Genomic DNA, 17,232 nt, shown 5'->3' on the forward strand with positions numbered 1-17,232 from the left:
ACCATTTATTGCTCCCAGCGTTTAGAAGCTCTTCATGTCCCTCACCTCGCCAGGCGTTTCTGAGCAAACCCTGATTTACGAGTGTGATTCATTTCTAAGCTGCTATTTCTAGCTCAGATACACCATTTTAGAGCGGTATTCTTGTAAAATTTTCTTTTACTCTAAAACACACCAGAGCCGGTGGAAATACCAGCTGATGTTCACCTCTGGTCCTACGGCACCTACGTAATCTAGACAATAAATCAAATACAGTGTCGCCCAGGAAAAACTAACGTGATTATGTGCATGAGAAATCTGCAACATTTAAAGCTCGAAACTGTAATTTCTGCTCTAGACTCCTGGGTATTTCAAGCAAAAGTGTCATTGTTAACTCGTAAAAGCTAGCCTAACTACAGCAGCAAAATGTCAATGTTTCAATCAATATTTCAAGGGGGTGAAGACAGACAACATTTTCCTTTATTGTTTTGTGTTATATATAAGCTGTGGTCAAACAGACCTGCTGGTTTTACCGGGACGAAACCCAAGCAGGAGAGATTTGTGCCCTTCAGCTTCGGAAGCATCACTTAGAACAGCCATGCTGTCTGCAAACTGCAAGACAGACAACCTGAGCTTTTAGTAACCCAGATTGCACAGTAACCCAGGTTCTGGAGCAGGAACTTGGATGCCTGACAAGTTCACCGTCAGGTATTAACTTGTTTATTGAAAAGTTACTTTTCTATAGGTCCTGGTATCTGGTACGATTTTAAAGGCGATATCGGGTCAGTAAAATTTGCCCTGTTTTCAGTTAGCACAAGTAGTGCTTTTTACCCTTTGATTATCTGACTGTGTGGCAACCCAAAAGATAGATTCAACGGCCAATAACGTTTAGTTTTTACATGAGTTTTAACCCAGAAAAAAAGGTTATGGGGTTGTTGAACACCACATTTCTTACACTCGTGTTTTGATTCCAACTGGAAGGATAAAGAGCGTGTAGATTTCCTGTAACTCCAGCACTGATTTAATGTCTGGACAAGAGGGAGGAAAGAATGATGCGGATTTTTTTTTCATCCCATCATGTATCTCTGGCTCCACCAAAAACATGCCTTGTGCCCAACAAAAGTGGGAGGAAGACAGATATAATTGTAATGTTGTTTTTCACTGGGTTCTCTGGTTTCCTTTGTAGCAGAGATGGAAGCAAGTTCTTCTGATGCTGCAGAACCCTCAGAAGTTGTTTGTGGAATCAGTGAAGTTTTCGGGACCCAATTCTCAATTCACGCGTAGAAGAAAACCTAAAGGTATCTATGGGCTTCCTCTGTGCCAAAGTGGTTCAGGTTGTTATGCACAACCTTGACATCATCTAAAAGAGTCTTGCTACTACTGTTAGCCAACATGGGTGTAAAAACTTTGAGCAAAACACATTGCCGCTCCTCAAATGTTCTACTGCTCTGCATCTAACTCAAGTTACCTTCTTTTGGTATAGTACTGGCTGCCATCTCCATACCATGTACAGTATAAACCCATAACTACTAGTGCCGTCTCTGAGCCCAGCATCAGCGATGTTACTTAACCAGGGGATGAGGCAGGGAAAAAGAACCTTTTACGGAACTACAGAAGGTGAAAGGTGTATGAGGCAAAAGTTCACACACCCATCATAGAGTTAGAGAAAAAGCAACTGCAAGAAGCACTTATTTTTTTAGGTATATACTGTGCTGTGCACCTTTTATTGAGCTTCCTGTTCTGACAGTCCTGTCACTTTGTCTACTTGTCTGTCTGCTTGTCCCTCTCTTACCTGGAGGGAGGAATGACCCTGCGGAATTCCCTTTCATGCTTTGGACAAAATCCTTCTGGCTTCATTGCTTGTTGCTCCATTGCTGGCCTCTACCTCTTTCTCAGAGTGTTGCCCCTCCTTCCGTAGCTCTTGATCTCAGCCTTCAGTTCCAGCATTTTAACCCTTTTCTAGCTGCACTGTCACCACAACATATCCTCCTCATTAGCGGAATGATTACCACAACCTCTTCCTCAACTGCCACACAAAGAAAGGCTAGCCATCAATGGCTGACCTGAGAATGTCCTACTACTGTCAAGGTAGGCAAGAGCTTGGAGGTTTGACTTAGTAGTAGATGGCAGCAGTCACTGACAGCTGATGCTTGCTGGGAACAGAATGTATATACATAGAGAGGGTGAGGTATGGACTGTAAGCTAGATGTCCCTAGGTAGAGCCCCCAGAATAGTGACCATTCTGGACCATTTTGTGGTTTCTTCTGCAGGTTCCTGCTGAGTCTTTGTGCGCAATATTTTTGCTTTTTGCTTCTGATCACTTTGTACCTGCTTAGCACTTAAGTCCTTGCCATCCATTTGGTAACTGTTGTGCAACCCTGCCTACCCAAGTCATTCCAAGGTGAACGTGGACAGCAGGTGGCAATAGCAGAGCTTGCAACATCCTTTGATTGCGTTCTCTCCACTCAAATAATTGTCAGCCTGCACTGGAATCACCATTTAATATTGTAAATATTATAAACATATCCATGTTAACATATCCATGTTAATAACTGCAACAGGAGGTTTAAGCATTCAGCGAGGGAATGGAAGAACTCGGAAGTAATAAGTAGCTTTAGTTGAAACTGCCCATAAAATATGACCAAAGATTTCTTTGTTGTTGAAACATGAATCTGGAAGCACTTTTCATCATGAAAAAGTGGAAAGTCTTAATTTCATTTGAATGTTTACCTAGCTAAATTGTAGGAGTTAGAATTGATAGTGGTAATAGACAGGGCAGTAATGGTGTATGTGTTAAGATAAAAAGGGGGCCAATCCTGCAGGTGTTATTAGCACTACTATTTACTGCCATTAAGTGAGTGGAATGAGCACGTTTTACACCAAATACTATGTTTCTCTTAGTACAGGACAAAATGTGTTTTTATAGGGTGTACATTTTAGTTTGTTAGTTTTGATGTCTCTCTAGGCTGCAAAGAAACTAAAAACAGAAGACCTGAAGCTATAATAATTATTCCTGTCACTACACTTCGGTGCATTTTTATATTCAAGAGAAAGGATAGCAGCAAGCAATTAACAACAAGCTGTTACAAAAACGCATCAACATGCTTTGGCTTACCTATGAAGTTTACTAAACAGGAATGTCACATGGGCTGAAGAAGGGAAAGGAAACTGTAAATGAGAAGAAATATACCCACACCTGATTAAATACTGTGTAGTAAGTTAGTCCCTACAGCTTCTGTAATTCTTCATATTTTTACCAGGGCAGTACAGATACTATAACTTCTAGACATATTCAGCCCCGTGCTTCACTCAATAATTTTTGTTTTATCCAAAGGGAACAGTAAGATTTTTTTCTTTTTGCTGAGTGTTAATGGTGAAAAAAACAGATATCGAGGAAACAATACAGAGAACGTTTCTGTTTTGTCCTCTTAGAGCAGGCGATAAGAATGATCTATGTACTGCAATAGAAGTGAAGAGGGTTTTTTTGGGCTCACCCAACTTCTTCAAACAAGTTCCTGATACGTAGTGCAAACAAACATATATAAACTTGCACGCCTCTTAAGCAACATCCAAAGAATTAAAACAAATGGTCTCTTTTTCAATAGGGAATAATGAGACTCTAAGAAAATAAATACTGTGGAGTTCTACAGTTTTCCATAAAACTGCTTTTGCTTTGTCCTTTGGTGGCAGAAGGTAACATTTGCCAAATCCATTAATTTACACAATTTAGAACACTGCTGTTATTATGAAATACACTGCTCATTTATATCACTTTTTTACTGTTCAATAGCTACATGATGTTTTATTTTAGTTGTGTTGTAGCTGAGCCTGGAGGCTTGTCTTATCCATTGTACATACACAAAAGTCAACCCCTTGCTCAAAACTCAGCTTTATGTGCATTTAAGAGGGACACGGATACTCAGAATGACGAACAGATTTGTAAAGGATAAATTGGTTTTACCTTAAGGGACACAGTTCAGCTCAGTCTTGGAAACACATAGTATATATTGAACATGACTGCTAGAAGAAGACTACATGCTATATCCACGAAGGGATTTGAACACTGAAACGTTCCTCTTTCAGGTACCTTGCTTCCTTTTTTTTCCTGTAATATGTTGCTAGTCATCTCACAGATCCAGCATATCAACTTTAGTAGTTGTGTCTCCAGGTTTTCCTGGAGACTTTGTAGTTGCTTTCCCCACAACCCCCTAAGCCTTGCATTTGTAGTCAGTCTCAGATTGCTGTAATGCCCCGGGTGATGTCTTTGCCCCCGGTTGCTTCTGGAGTCGTGCATAATCTTGTTGCCCAAAGGAAAAAGCTGTAGTTCTCTTTCCTCCCTGTGAGAGCTGTTCATGTTACATATTCCTGAGATCTCGTATATGGAAAATATACTCTAGTCCTTAATATGCCTGTTCTTCAATATACAGGTGTTAAAATTTTAACACACGTACCTGAGTTTGATTGCGGCATCCTCTACTTGAAAGTCAGCGTATATGCATGTGTATTATTTCTTCCTGTTGTTGCCACCGCTGTGTAAGTGTATGGGCAGCAACAATTCATTTTCTTCATGCCAAGGCCAGCTCTGCAAGTTTTACTGGTATAATTAATCCCACTGGGGGAGGAGAAAGTCATTTAGAAATAAAAGCCAAAACAGGGTAAGAGGGTGGATATAACTATGTCGTTACAAAGATGACACATCAGAATGATGATTTTCCTTGCTGTATGGGAATAGCTATCCCAGTATAAAGCACCTTTATACAGATATAACTGTAGGCATGTTAAGAAGTTGAGATAGCAGGGAAATTGTATTGCTTTAGTTCTATCATGATAATTAGTGGTACCTATTTTTGACAGACAAGCCCCAAATAACCTGTGGCAATTTTAAATTACTTCATTTGGCCGATGGTTTTCCACAAAGAAGCTTGGCTTTCATGTGAAGTAAAATAAACTTTTCAAAACCACGTTTCCATTTTCTACCCTTCATTATTGTTAACGCCTTTCCCAGAAAGGCGTGCCATGTCAGTGAATCCTGTTCTCCTGATAGCACATTTTCATAAAGAGTAGTTAATGAAGGAGCAGCAAAGATCAGGAGGGGCGGGAATTTTGTGGGGGGGTGTGGGAGAGAGAGTGTTGACAGATGGTTCCCCAGAACTAGGGCTGCCGAACAGCACGTGTCAAGAAAGAGGATGTGTGGCTGGGGAGGAAGGGAGGCAGGTAGCCCTTCTGCCTTTGAGCTCCTGCTGTCACCTCTAGGTTTGCATTAAAGGAGTTCAGGCAGCCCATGCCAGTGTCACCACTCCATACCAACTGACCCCTTCTATACTCTGCTCTCCCACTGTCTTCCAGTGTCTTCCACCAAAACCGGGCCTCATTCACAGATTAAGATAAGATTAAACTCTCAGTGAGTGAAGGGGAGAGGTCTATGCGTGCCCATGCAGTTAGGGTAAAGTCTCTCTGCCCTGACGCCACCCCAGCTCCAGTGCCTGTCCTCTCCCTCCATGCCTGCCCACTCTCGGCCCCTTCCCACCAGCACCCAGTGCCGGCTGGCTCCAGCCTCCCCCTACCGCGCACTGAGGCTGTCCACAGTGACCGCCTGCTCCCACTCTCCCTGCGCAAGAAGTGGCTCCTGCTGCTGGCAGTAAGGCAGACACAGCCTGCACTTCACCAAAATCCACCCAGGCAGGACCCTGATGGGGGAATGGGTGGCAGAGTGATAATGAGCTGGAGTGTCTTGGGATGCTGAGGCCAAACCTCAGCTAGGGATGCAGAGCTCAAGTGAGCGGGCAATACTATCCTGTATCATCTTCAGCCTGCAGTGTTGGCTGATCTCCTAGCATGCTAAACCACCCCTTCAACACCATGAAGGGAGAGGAGGGCTAAAAGGAATAGTGCTAAAAGCCCTCTTCATGTACCCCTACTCTGCAAATAAGGACCCCAGGACATTCCTCTTGCCTTCCCCATTCTTTAATTATACATCCCACTCCCTCAGGCTACCACCCCTAACCTTTGCATCCCCACTCTCCCCTTCTTTTCTCTTGAGAACCTCCCTGCCCCACTGCCGAGCATGCTTTGGGCCCTGCTCTGTATTTTCTTTTGCAAAGAGGGTCCCAGAACTATGTTGAATGTGAGGGAACACCTTGCAGTGGAGCAGGCACCACAGCTGGGCGCCGAGCCTTGCACACTTTTACAGGATTGCGGTGCATTTCCATACGATATACTGTATGTGCCACAGGTGAGCAGTTTCTGCAGGTGATGGCAGAGGACCAAAGAAATAGTCTGTAAGCCGCCTTCAGCCCAGTTGTCAGCTGGTGAATTACCTGCTGTAAAAAAGTCTTTTAAGGCACTGCCTTCCAAGTGGCCGTGAAGGCTTCCTCCCGTTATATAGAAACCAGATTATCACTGAACTTATTTGAGCCACTCCTAGGGAGTAATAAAATACACATTTTCCTCAGTAAAAACTCCATCTGGTCTCTGAGATATATTGGCATGGCAAGCGTCCACCTTCCATTGCTGTCGCTCGCAGTCCCCATCCAGCCACTTATCAGTTCATCTGTCACAAGAAGCAGAAAGATTTCCCTTGCATAGACAAAAAGTCACCTCCCTAAGGCCTCTAGTAACTGATCCTGCCTCTATTCTGGCAACCAAAGTGGCACATTTTAAGGTTGTAGCAGCCTAAAAAGGATTTAACAGGCTGCCCCTTCTGCTCAGGCATTCAGAACTGTCTCTCTACAAAGAAACTGTGTAATGGGGAGGGAAAGCATCAGGAAGAAAAAATTAATGAGCCTTGTTTTTTTTCCTGGGAGAGCTCTTTTATAATGCTTCCGAGCAGACAGGAGTTTGCTGGTTAGGAAAATCAGCAAACTGAATGCCGTTCTTTTGAGAGAAAATGTGATGCCTTTCATTTGCAGCTGTGCACACACAGTCTTAATCCACGCTGTTTATCAGGTTCAAACGCACTTTTATCAAATTCACCAAGGAAAAAGAAGTGCCGCAGGTTTGGGCTTGACTATCCTTCTGATACCTGTGGGTCAAGGCTGAGGGCTCGGGTCTTTCGTTTCTCGGAGGGGGGAGTTGCTTCCCTCCCTCTTAGGCTGAGTTTATTAAAGCTGCTGACTCGTTGCAGTTCATCGCGATTAGACAAGTGACTCAGTCACCTTTCAAAAGCATCACGTTATTTCAAGACAAAAACATTACTGAGTAATATCATGATGGTAAATATTTGATGGAAAAAATACTCTTTATCAGGTTTAACAGATGCTTGAGGTTGTTAGTTCTTCTGTCAAGTGTGTGTTTCTGCATGTGTTTCCTTGACCCTGTTCAGAGGTGCCCTGTCTCTGTGCCCTTCTCCCTCCCTGGTTTTTGTCCTGTTGAGCTAGAATCCACTAGTATAGTAATTTTCTTGAGGGTACAAGGCTTCTCAGACTTGTTTACCAGCCGTAAGATTAATCTTAACTACTCTCCAGTGATTCTAGGATCTCAAAGGTGCAAAGGACACCTATTGATACATTAACCTATGAACAACTCGTGTGCGGAGTCTGGAGACACAGTAATTTTTGCTTTTTCTGGGCTTCCAAAGTCTCATGTTGTTACAAAAAGGCACTTAGGCTACTCAGTGTGAGTAAAGAGACTCAGAATTGGAGGTCAAAGCGACAAGGGACAAAGATGACCTAATTGTGGAGGTGTGTGAGGACTGTTTCAGAGCAGTGGATAAAGTGGAAATAAAGGAGGTCAAAGAGTTTCAGAAGATGCTTCTGGCTGAGTATTTTTGCCAGGTCATGAGCTGTAACGGGAAATACGGAGTGTAATTCAGCTCCAGATTGTAGACATCTAAATTTAGCTATTAAATGTAGGTAACTGCCTGTGAGCCACATACCTAAACTTCCATTTCAAGCAATGGAGATCAAGTCCTTGGAGTTAATTTGGGCCTAGAGAGCTACTGAGCTCAGCCTAAATCAGACACCTACCAGGCCAGTCAGTCAAAGACCCACTCCTGCTGCTTGCTGAGGTACTTCTTAAACTTTGGCAAGTCTATTTGGCACATACCCAGATGCCCAGGGTGCCTGAGGATGTGCTGGGTTCCCCGAAGCCAGAGGAACCACACACATCCCTCTGGTAACTCTGTTGGCAGGGGGAAACTATGAACCTGTTTGCCCACACAGAAACACACCAGATGGTTGGGTCAGCTGAGTGTAATGCATCCTTCAGTGCAAGCCTTCTTGAATGTCCCAAAAGCTGCTCATGTACTTGCTTGTTTCACATGGTAGACACATGAAGGACATAAACATGGCATCAGCTGCTCCTGGGAAGCCCAAGAGCTTCATCTGTTCAGAGTCTCTCCGCCTGGCTTACTAACGTGGGCATAGTCTTGACTGTGGGGCTATGGACGGGAGCTGTAGGACTCAGGGCTGTTTGATGAGAGTGGCTAGATATGTCTGCAGTAAACACTATTAATTAAAAAGATGTGGCATGACAACCCTGGCACTTTATAGGTATGGAGTATATACGGAACATATAGGGGAGGCTAGAAACAAATTTTATAGCTCCAGCACTAAAATCTATAGCACACTCATTTACAAGAGAAAAGGCACTTTCGTCATGTATTTCTCTTTTATCTTACCCTCTACTCAACCTAAAATGTAAAAAAAAAAAAAAAAGCCCAAACAGGCCCACAATGACATTATCAGACCTTATTTTTATTTCTTTCTTTGCAGAGTTACTAACAACATTACAAATCTTTTTGGTATATTGCACAAGGATTACAGGAATTTACAAATGGATTTTCACAGTAGAACATAAGTACAGAGCATTTCTGGAAATACAGTATGTTCATACAGTTCAACATAAGATGTGTGAACGCACGAATACTTACCAGCAGATATTAAGAATATATACCATCAGCTAACATAGGAGGATATATGCATAGATAATTGACTTGTACTTCATGAGAAAGTTCTTGGTCCTTCACTCCTCATTGCACATTCCCTTCACAAGGTATTCCTGGTACACATCTGCCTTAAAAGCGTCATCAGCTTTGTCTGTGCCACTGTTTCTACACAGTCGTGTCCTTTCTTGCTGTTGTTAGGCTTCTGTTTGCAACTACAGGCTGTTACTTCCATCTGCTGTGGGCAAAAATCTGCCTCTGAAAGACTCTCACTGTCCCTTGGCAGCATGCCACAGAAACATTTCTGCACAAAACCAGTAGCTGTCAGTGCTGGATTTTAGGGACTGCAGGATCACCTCCAGTACATAACAGCACACTTTTACATTAGTTATTATTAGGTCCCTCCAGGAGATGAATTTTCTGGGCCTGGACTTCTGAGCCTCTTACATTCCCCAGATGGGCAAAGTGACTGATGTACAGCCCACTGTTCATGCAAACACAGGGCAGCCTGGCGAGTTGCGGTGCTATGGATTTTCTCCTTCCTTTTCTCACTTTTAAACAAGAGAGCTTGAAAGAGAAGTGATTCCTCTCGCGTAACCCATATATATCACTGTGCTCTGCTGTCAAACAAAAGATTTCCTCTCTCCTGCGCCCTTTGTATTCATTATTGACAGCACAATTCTTCTGATTGTCAATCAGATTTATAACTCAGGCATCACCTTCATATTGAAATTTGTCTTCGAGTTCCTTGCATCCAAACTATGCTTAAATCTTGCAGGTGATTTTTGCCTACTGTTCTGAGGAAGTGATCCTTCCTGTCTACTCACACACCAAAAAGCTTGTCAAATACAGGCACTACAATATTGGAAGAAGAGTGAGAACTGCTATTTTTTGTCAAAATCCTTGCCTGTAATTCCTGTCATGCTTAAAAGCACTACTCACTGATCAAGACCCCATTGCACTAGGAATTGTGAAAGTTTGTAAAAAGGACAGGGTCCCAGAAAACTTTACAATCCAAGTACATGAGACAACACTCGGGTGGATACAAACAAGACGACAGGAAAATGCAGAGATTCAAGAAGTCATTATTGGTCAGCATGGGGGTGACAGTACTTAGAACACACCTGCAGCATAAGAGTTGCAAGATTTTTGCTGGAAAGCTTTGAAAAGCACAATGCATTCACTGCATAAACATTTATGGCATTCTTCTCCCATATGCGACGGCTGCATGGGAGGAAGCACCAAAGGGATGCATCGAGAAATGCAACAGATGGCCAGCTGGTGGCTGGAATCAGCATCTTATACAGAATGAGGGATAACAACACAGTGCAAACATGCTAGGAAGGCCCTTGAAAATGAAGACAGGGATATATTTGATAAGAGAGAAAAAAGAGCAGAGAATAAATGTGGAGTTCAAAGACAAACTGATGGAGAGGAAATAAAAGAAACGAATGGAGGGCAGAAGCTGTTACATATGGTGGTAAGGGTGCAGCCTTTAGCTCAGCAAGTCCCTAAGCTGCTGACTATGGGAAGAAAGAAAGGAACCTTTGAAATTTCTAGTTTTCCGCCCATGCTCTGAGCATCTCTGGGACTCCACAGGTGATTTCAAAGAGTGCGAGATAAGGTAAATACAAAGAAGTCTTGCAAGTAGGGTTAGGCATTTGCACTGGCAAATGTTTTGGAAACTTTGCACTGAAAAGTAATGGTCTGTGCATTATTTTCCCTAAATACACCTAATGACCAAAAGTAGGGTATGAGTTCAGATGCTGTGGTTTTGTTACCAGGACAGATGGAAGAATGAAGGACATATATAGGATATGGGACTCGGCACCAGAAACTTGTCTATATCACAGTTGCAAATTTCTTAGCTGTATTTAGCTGGCTAGAGAAAAACTATGACATCTGACTAAGATACTGGTATCCAAACAAATCCAATTCATGCACAGTCCACATTAGATTATTTGCAGGATACAAAAGTGTCTCTTAAATTTGTTGAGTTTTCCCTCCAACCACTCAGCCCCTTTTGCGCTACAACCCGTTATCCCTGGAACATCTCTGCCTTCAGAGCCGCTCACCTCGTCTCAGCCTTTTTTCCCCCTTAATAGAAAATAAAAGTTTTGAACCAAACATCACTTACAGTGAAATTCTTTTCACCTAACTCTTGTCATTTAAAAGTTAGCCTATTAATCTAAAAGTCAATCTACTGATTCAGTTCTCGATGAATAAATTGAGAGAGTGGTTCATTTCATTCCTTAAAAATAAGTATGTACATACATTTGCAAAGATATTGTAAGTCCTTTAAGGTAGGGCTTCAATTTTTTCTTGACCTTGATATGAAAACTGTGGTTCAGGTGCACTTGAAGGTAAATCCTGTATTAATAGTCACTGATTGCCCACATTGGGGGACCTGTTGGATTACATCACTGCCTCCTCCTTTCTCATGTATCTAGGTCTTCTGCGGGTGGAAAAGAGCCTCAGGGAAGGAAAAGGAGCACAAACATCTGGCTTTCCCCCTAGTATGCAGTCAGGGTGGAGTCAGAGTGGGTATTTGGACCCCGATGCTCTTTGATCTATGACATATTATACCAAATAATCTCTCTTTATGTTTGTTATGTAAGAGCAGTGTGATTTTTTGAGCTGTCAGACATGGTATGCAAATCTGTAACTATTTTATGAAGCAGGTCACAAAACCCAGGAAGGGGAAGAGGTTAATAGGACTGTATTCAAAGGCCTTTGGCAGCCACTTCTGTCTCTTTCCTGTATTTGTTATACTAATCTCTTGAAATTTTATGATGTTGTTTTCATATGTTTTCCACATTTATTGCTTGAGATTATTTATATGTTATTATTGAGCTGTTTATGTGTCCATGGCTGCTCATGATTCTTCTCATTTTTAAAATGTACATTAATACCTTTGAGAAAAAAAGAAGCGTGCACAATAGTTCGTAGACATAGCAAACTTCAAAAAAGCTGCTCAGGTTTCTGAGCTCTCAGATTTAATTCTGTCTGTCCCTTTAATGTCAGCTGAACACTTAATACTGATGAGAAGACAGCTGGTTGCTCAGACATGGATGTACAACATCTGCTGGCTGCTGTATAAGCATGAGACTTGGAACAGCTTCCACTCACTGTGCACCTGACTTTTTTGAAAATGGTCCAGTTTTTGTGTTTGTGAACTGATTTGGTGCCTTTATTCATCATAGAGCATCTCCTCATTCCTTCTTTATCCATCCTTGAATGTGTGCCACACCATCTGAAAATAAAAGATTGAATTGGAAGGATAGCACCTGGTTTTTGGCTTTTAGATAGTTCTTCCAATATTTCCTTTAGTTAAAACAAAAAGAAATTATTTTTGGAGTGGCTGCAAGTCTGTGTGACACTCTGTCTCCCTTGCCACAGGTGGCAGAAGTGAGAAAATGGAAACACCCAAATGCTCACAAGCTTGGAGCTATGGGCAAGGGGCTGCTAGAGAATCTGCATAGGGGTGAAGAGTCTCTGGTCCTGCAGCAGCTGAACTATGAGGTCTCATTTCTTTAAAGAGGAAACAGGTAAAACTTGTGACTAGTAAGTGTGCCTGAGAGATGAAATAAAACAGCAGCGTTGGAATCCACTCGCAATATAGAAATCTATAGAATCATAGAGTCATTGGATAGTTTGGGTTGGAAGGGACCTCTAAAGGTCATCTAGTCCAACCCCCTGCCACGGGCAGGGACATCTTCAACTAGATCAGGTTGCTCAGAGCCCCGTCCAAGCTGACCTTGAATATTTCCAGGGATGGGGCATCCACCACCTCTCTGGGCAACCTCTGCCAGTGCTTCACCACCCTCAGCATAAAAAATTTCTTCCTTATATCTAGTCTAAATCTACCCCCCTTTAGTTTAAAGCCATTCCCCCTTGTCCTGGTGCAACAGGCCCTGCTAAAAAGTTTGCCGCCATCTTTCTTATAAGCCCCCTTTAAGTACTGAAAGGCTGCAATAAGGTCTCCCCGAAGCCTTCTCTTCTCTAGGCTGAACAACCCCAACTCTCTCAGCCTTTCTTCATAGGAGAGGTGTTCCATCCCCCGGATCATTTTTTAAAGATCATCAAATTTAAAGAGCTTCTGGGTCCCTGATTGTAGCTGGATGAGCATCCAGTGAGGAGAAACCTTTCCAGGGCTGTAACCCGCACTCCAAATGCTTCCCGTGCTGCTGGGACCTTTCAGCAAAATACCACAAGATGGTTTGCAAGTACTGAATATGTACATGTACAGATGGTGGCTTTCTAATTCTGTAAAATGCTTTCTTTCCAACACACAACACAGGCATGTCATTCCGTGCTGGTGTGAATGTGCTCATACAGTTTGCTAAAAACATCCTTTATGTTAAAGGGACAAATGGGGAGATGGGAACTTTATTTACCATCAACACGAAAGTAAGAGGGGATGCATTTCATTGCCTCTTTCCACTTCACCTTAGGCGTTTTCTCAGGGCAGGACCTGCGTGGACACATGCGCCTGTATAACCTCAAGTGTGCAAACTGATTTCCAGGGTGGGGTGGAAAGGTGTTGACGTGCTCAGAGTTAAGCACAAGGCTAAGAACTTGCAGACCCAAAGTTGGGAACATTAAGTTCTCCAGGGACAGGAGCACGCCTTCCTGGGCAGCTGGATATTTATGTCGTCAATAGCATGCCCTCATCCAAAATTCCTGTAGCCGTGTTTGCTGGCACATCACTTGAATCTCTTGGTCATGCTTACTAGCTACAGATAGTGCTTCATGAATGCATCTACACATGTTCTGGATTGAAGTTAGCTCCCTGGAGTGAGGGTGAGGGGACCTTACCGGGCTAGGTACTAGGTGCTATCCAGTGTCCAGCACAGCCAGGGCTTTGGGTCTTGCCCAGAGCCTGTAGGTACTATTGCTATAGAAATTACACTTTTTGTCTACTTTGTCAAGATATGAGAGGATTTGCTGCTTTTTAAGAAAAAAAGGAAATTATTATTTAGGATTTCAAAGATTTCTACAAGGTATATTTTTGCTCTTCTTTTTGGGGATTCTGCATTTTTACCCCTTGCTGAACTATGTTCACTGGATCACTTCTTACTCTCTTTCCAAGCAGAATTTGTGAATTATGCCAAGAAGTGTTGGTCTTTTTAGGTCTCTGACTCACCTGCACTGGACCAAATAGCTGTGGTGATTTAGGTTATAAGCATTTCAACAGCTGCCTGCTCCTTCCCTTTGCCAGGGAGAACAGAATTTCTTCTTTTGGCTGGGCTACGGCAGTCCATAGGTCAGGGTAGCAAACCCACTTCATCCACTTTTTAGCTACAATAAACTCTGACTGGAACACTTAAAGTATGTGCTTGATTACACTGGTACTCTTCTGGGGGTGTGTGGATGGACTAGAATTTTTTTTGGTGACTGTAGCGCCTTTGTCAGGTCCCTTCTACACAAATGCCTTGTGAGGAAACATGGACACACCGGTCTCCATTTTGGATTGTAGACAGAATCAGATTTTAGCTTACGCCACTGGTTGTGACAAGGCTAGAGTGTATTTGCTTGTGTACGTGTCCGAAACCTCTTGGTGGGTGCATTCCCTATGAAGGTTGAAAGGCAAGTGTAGAACTCATTTGCTTTAGTTTAGGTGTCTGAAGGTAAAGTATTTAGCCTCAGATTGTCATCATAGGCTCCTTTTATAATCAATGACCAGGGAAATGTGCCATCAAAGATGGTATGTGTCATCCTAAAATGAATGCCCGTCTCCCTCAGGCAACTAAGAGAGACAATTCCTCTGTTTCCTTCCATTACCCTTAAAGAGAACATAGGGTACTAGCTCTGACTGCTGTGGATGGCTTTCAGGCTCCCACAGGCTGGTGGCAATAATTCAATGTTCACTGAACTTGGACATCCCTCTTCACAGGTAACAAAAGTAGAACACAACTATGAAGGCATACAAATAAGTGACAGAAGGACTTGAGATGATAGACATCTACAGTGGCCATCAGGACTGGATGGCTCTCCTCCAGGAGTGATAAAGAATGGAACAGCTGACTCGTTAATAAATATCTACAAGTGGTCATCTGACATTTATTATGCCACGCTGAGATGAAACCCTAACCCTGACTCTAACTCTAGCCCTGGGAATACCAGTTAAGTTATAGATATTTTATTTTTGCATTACCCTGAAGAACAGAAATATTGCTAACGCTGAACTCATGATAAAGAAATTCCAAAGAAATACCAACCAGTGATCTTAGTCTCATTACTAAGAATAATAATTAGCAAACACATTGAGAATGACAAAATACTGAGATGCTTACGATTTAAGAACAAATGATCAGCTTTCATGAGGATAAATTCTGACTAATTTTGTGTCTTTTTTCTAGCAAATTAATAAAGGAAGGGAGAAAGAAAACCAGGCAAATAATTTACTGGCTGAACTTTCACACAATAGGCTATAAAAGAAACTTGAAAACCACAGGTTTGTGTGAGCTGTTCTATCATTAATCAAAACCTGCAAGAGAAAGGAAGTAAAGGATAATAATATCAGTCTGAGATGAAGTTAAATCTGAATTGTTCGAGTGACCAGTACACGGAAAAGTTTCTCATGTGCTACTGTCAGCCAGAGTTAAACAGAGAATTAGCCTATTATCATAAAATGTGTGTGTAATTAATTAGCAAAATGTTACAGATCTGAAAAATTATTTCAAGTTGGAGATTAGCACTTATTCTTCTCAAACTTCATTTCACCTAGCTATCTGCAAAACCTTCCTATGGTATTATTTTATTCAAGTATCTCATAGAGTGAAGAAGGATTCCGTTTCTTCATCCAAATCCCTGGAATACATCTATTTGCCAAGTTTCAGGTTCTGCATTTTTTGGTGTCCATGGAGTAGGATGGGAGTGCAGCTGGTCACAGTTGCTCATGCTTTATACCTCTTGACATATAAAAGCCTGGAAAAAAGCCATGGGCATGCCATCGTGAGTATGTTGGCTTGAACATTTGGCCAGTGGCATACAAAATAGAAACTCTAATGCCCGACCCCAGCACGCAAAACATAGACTCAAAGTATAGCAATACTGCCACAGAGGGAGAAGAAAGCAACCCATAAGGTAACATTGTGTAAGAACATGGTAAAAATCTCACTCCAGACTTAAAACTTCCTCTGGACTTTTGCATAGGTTTGCCACCCGGTTAATTTGTAGGGGCTGGTGGTAACAGGAGCTTGGCAGAACCGCACAGGCGATCTTATTCACTGAACAGTTGCACTGACCAGGTGGTCCTGTGAGGTTGGCTGGGGACACAGACGCTTCTTTTTACACTTTCTAGGAAGCGTCCGGATGCAATTAAGTGAGCCAGGAAAAAAATCTGTTCTTCGTTCCTTGGAAAGCTGGGGTAGTACGGAAGAAATGCTTTGGGTTTTCCAGAACACACTCCTAAAATGGTTTGGCGAAGAAGCATGTTTGACCAGAGAAACACGGACAGCACAGTATCGCATTTTTGGATGGGTGGGGTGAGGGGGAGAACTCCTGCAGTGTGGAAACAACCCAAGGTTGTTTTTTGCTGCCTTCTACGCCTTGTGGCACCATGAAGGTGTCACACGACTGGAGCCACGGGGTCTGCCACTGGTAATCTTTCCACATCCTGTGGAGGCAGTTTCATTTACTTGCCCTCTGCCTCCAAACTGGCTACTGATACTGAGTGGAGAAGGTCTCGGGGGGGGCCAGCTTGTGGCAGAAATATTTCCTTGCTTACATGGATGAGAGCAATGAGTCTAACTTTTGACACTTTCTTAACCTCAATTTGAGTCCTGTTAAAGACAGGGTCTTCGTCTTGTCCGTTCTTCTTGCACACTCCTGTTCTTCAGCCCTTGGAAACACAGCAGCTTTCTGGAGGAGAATTGTCTCTGTAGCTGAGGGGGGGGGATGGCTAACCAAGTAATCTGCTCCAGAACCACATTCAGCATCACTAACACACCCGTTAAAGCCTGTGAAATGCATGCAAGTAAAATTTATGGGATATGATTGTCATTTGCCTGTTTCCAGTGCCTCTTAGATTGTCAAATAAATCGTTGAAGATTAGGGCTTTATTATCCTCTTTATTGGAGGCATGAACTGAGGGATGGAATAGTGAAGGAATATGAATAATAACAAAGAAGAAAGTTGCTCCTAAGGTTTTGACCAGGACGGCATATTCCCAACGAGCTAATGAAGACTTTGCAACAACCCTTTTTTTTAATGCCTTCAGCTCAAAATGCCAACTGAATGAATCAAAATTAGGAGTGTTCAGCAGAGCAAGAAAGACTGCAGAGGACTGCTCCCATGAAAATTAATAGAGACGTTCTGGAACCCCGGCTCAGACGCATGAATGAGTCCGTAACCTCAACTATCAAAAATTC

The 17,232-nt window shown here is 42.6% G+C and overlaps 1 long non-coding RNA gene across 1 annotated transcript; it reads left to right on the top strand.

Moving 5' to 3' along the window:
- Positions 1-1,168: 1,168 nt before the first annotated feature.
- On the top strand, positions 1,169-15,203 carry LOC143155960 (uncharacterized). The gene is made up of 3 exons (XR_012994522.1): positions 1,169-1,274; positions 12,257-12,405; positions 14,754-15,203. It is a non-coding gene; the product is annotated as an uncharacterized LOC143155960 (long non-coding RNA).
- Positions 15,204-17,232: the final 2,029 nt, after the last annotated feature.

The sequence above is a fragment of the Aptenodytes patagonicus genome, chromosome 1 (genome assembly GCF_965638725.1).
Source record: "Aptenodytes patagonicus chromosome 1, bAptPat1.pri.cur, whole genome shotgun sequence".
Classification (NCBI taxonomy): domain Eukaryota; kingdom Metazoa; phylum Chordata; class Aves; order Sphenisciformes; family Spheniscidae; genus Aptenodytes; species Aptenodytes patagonicus.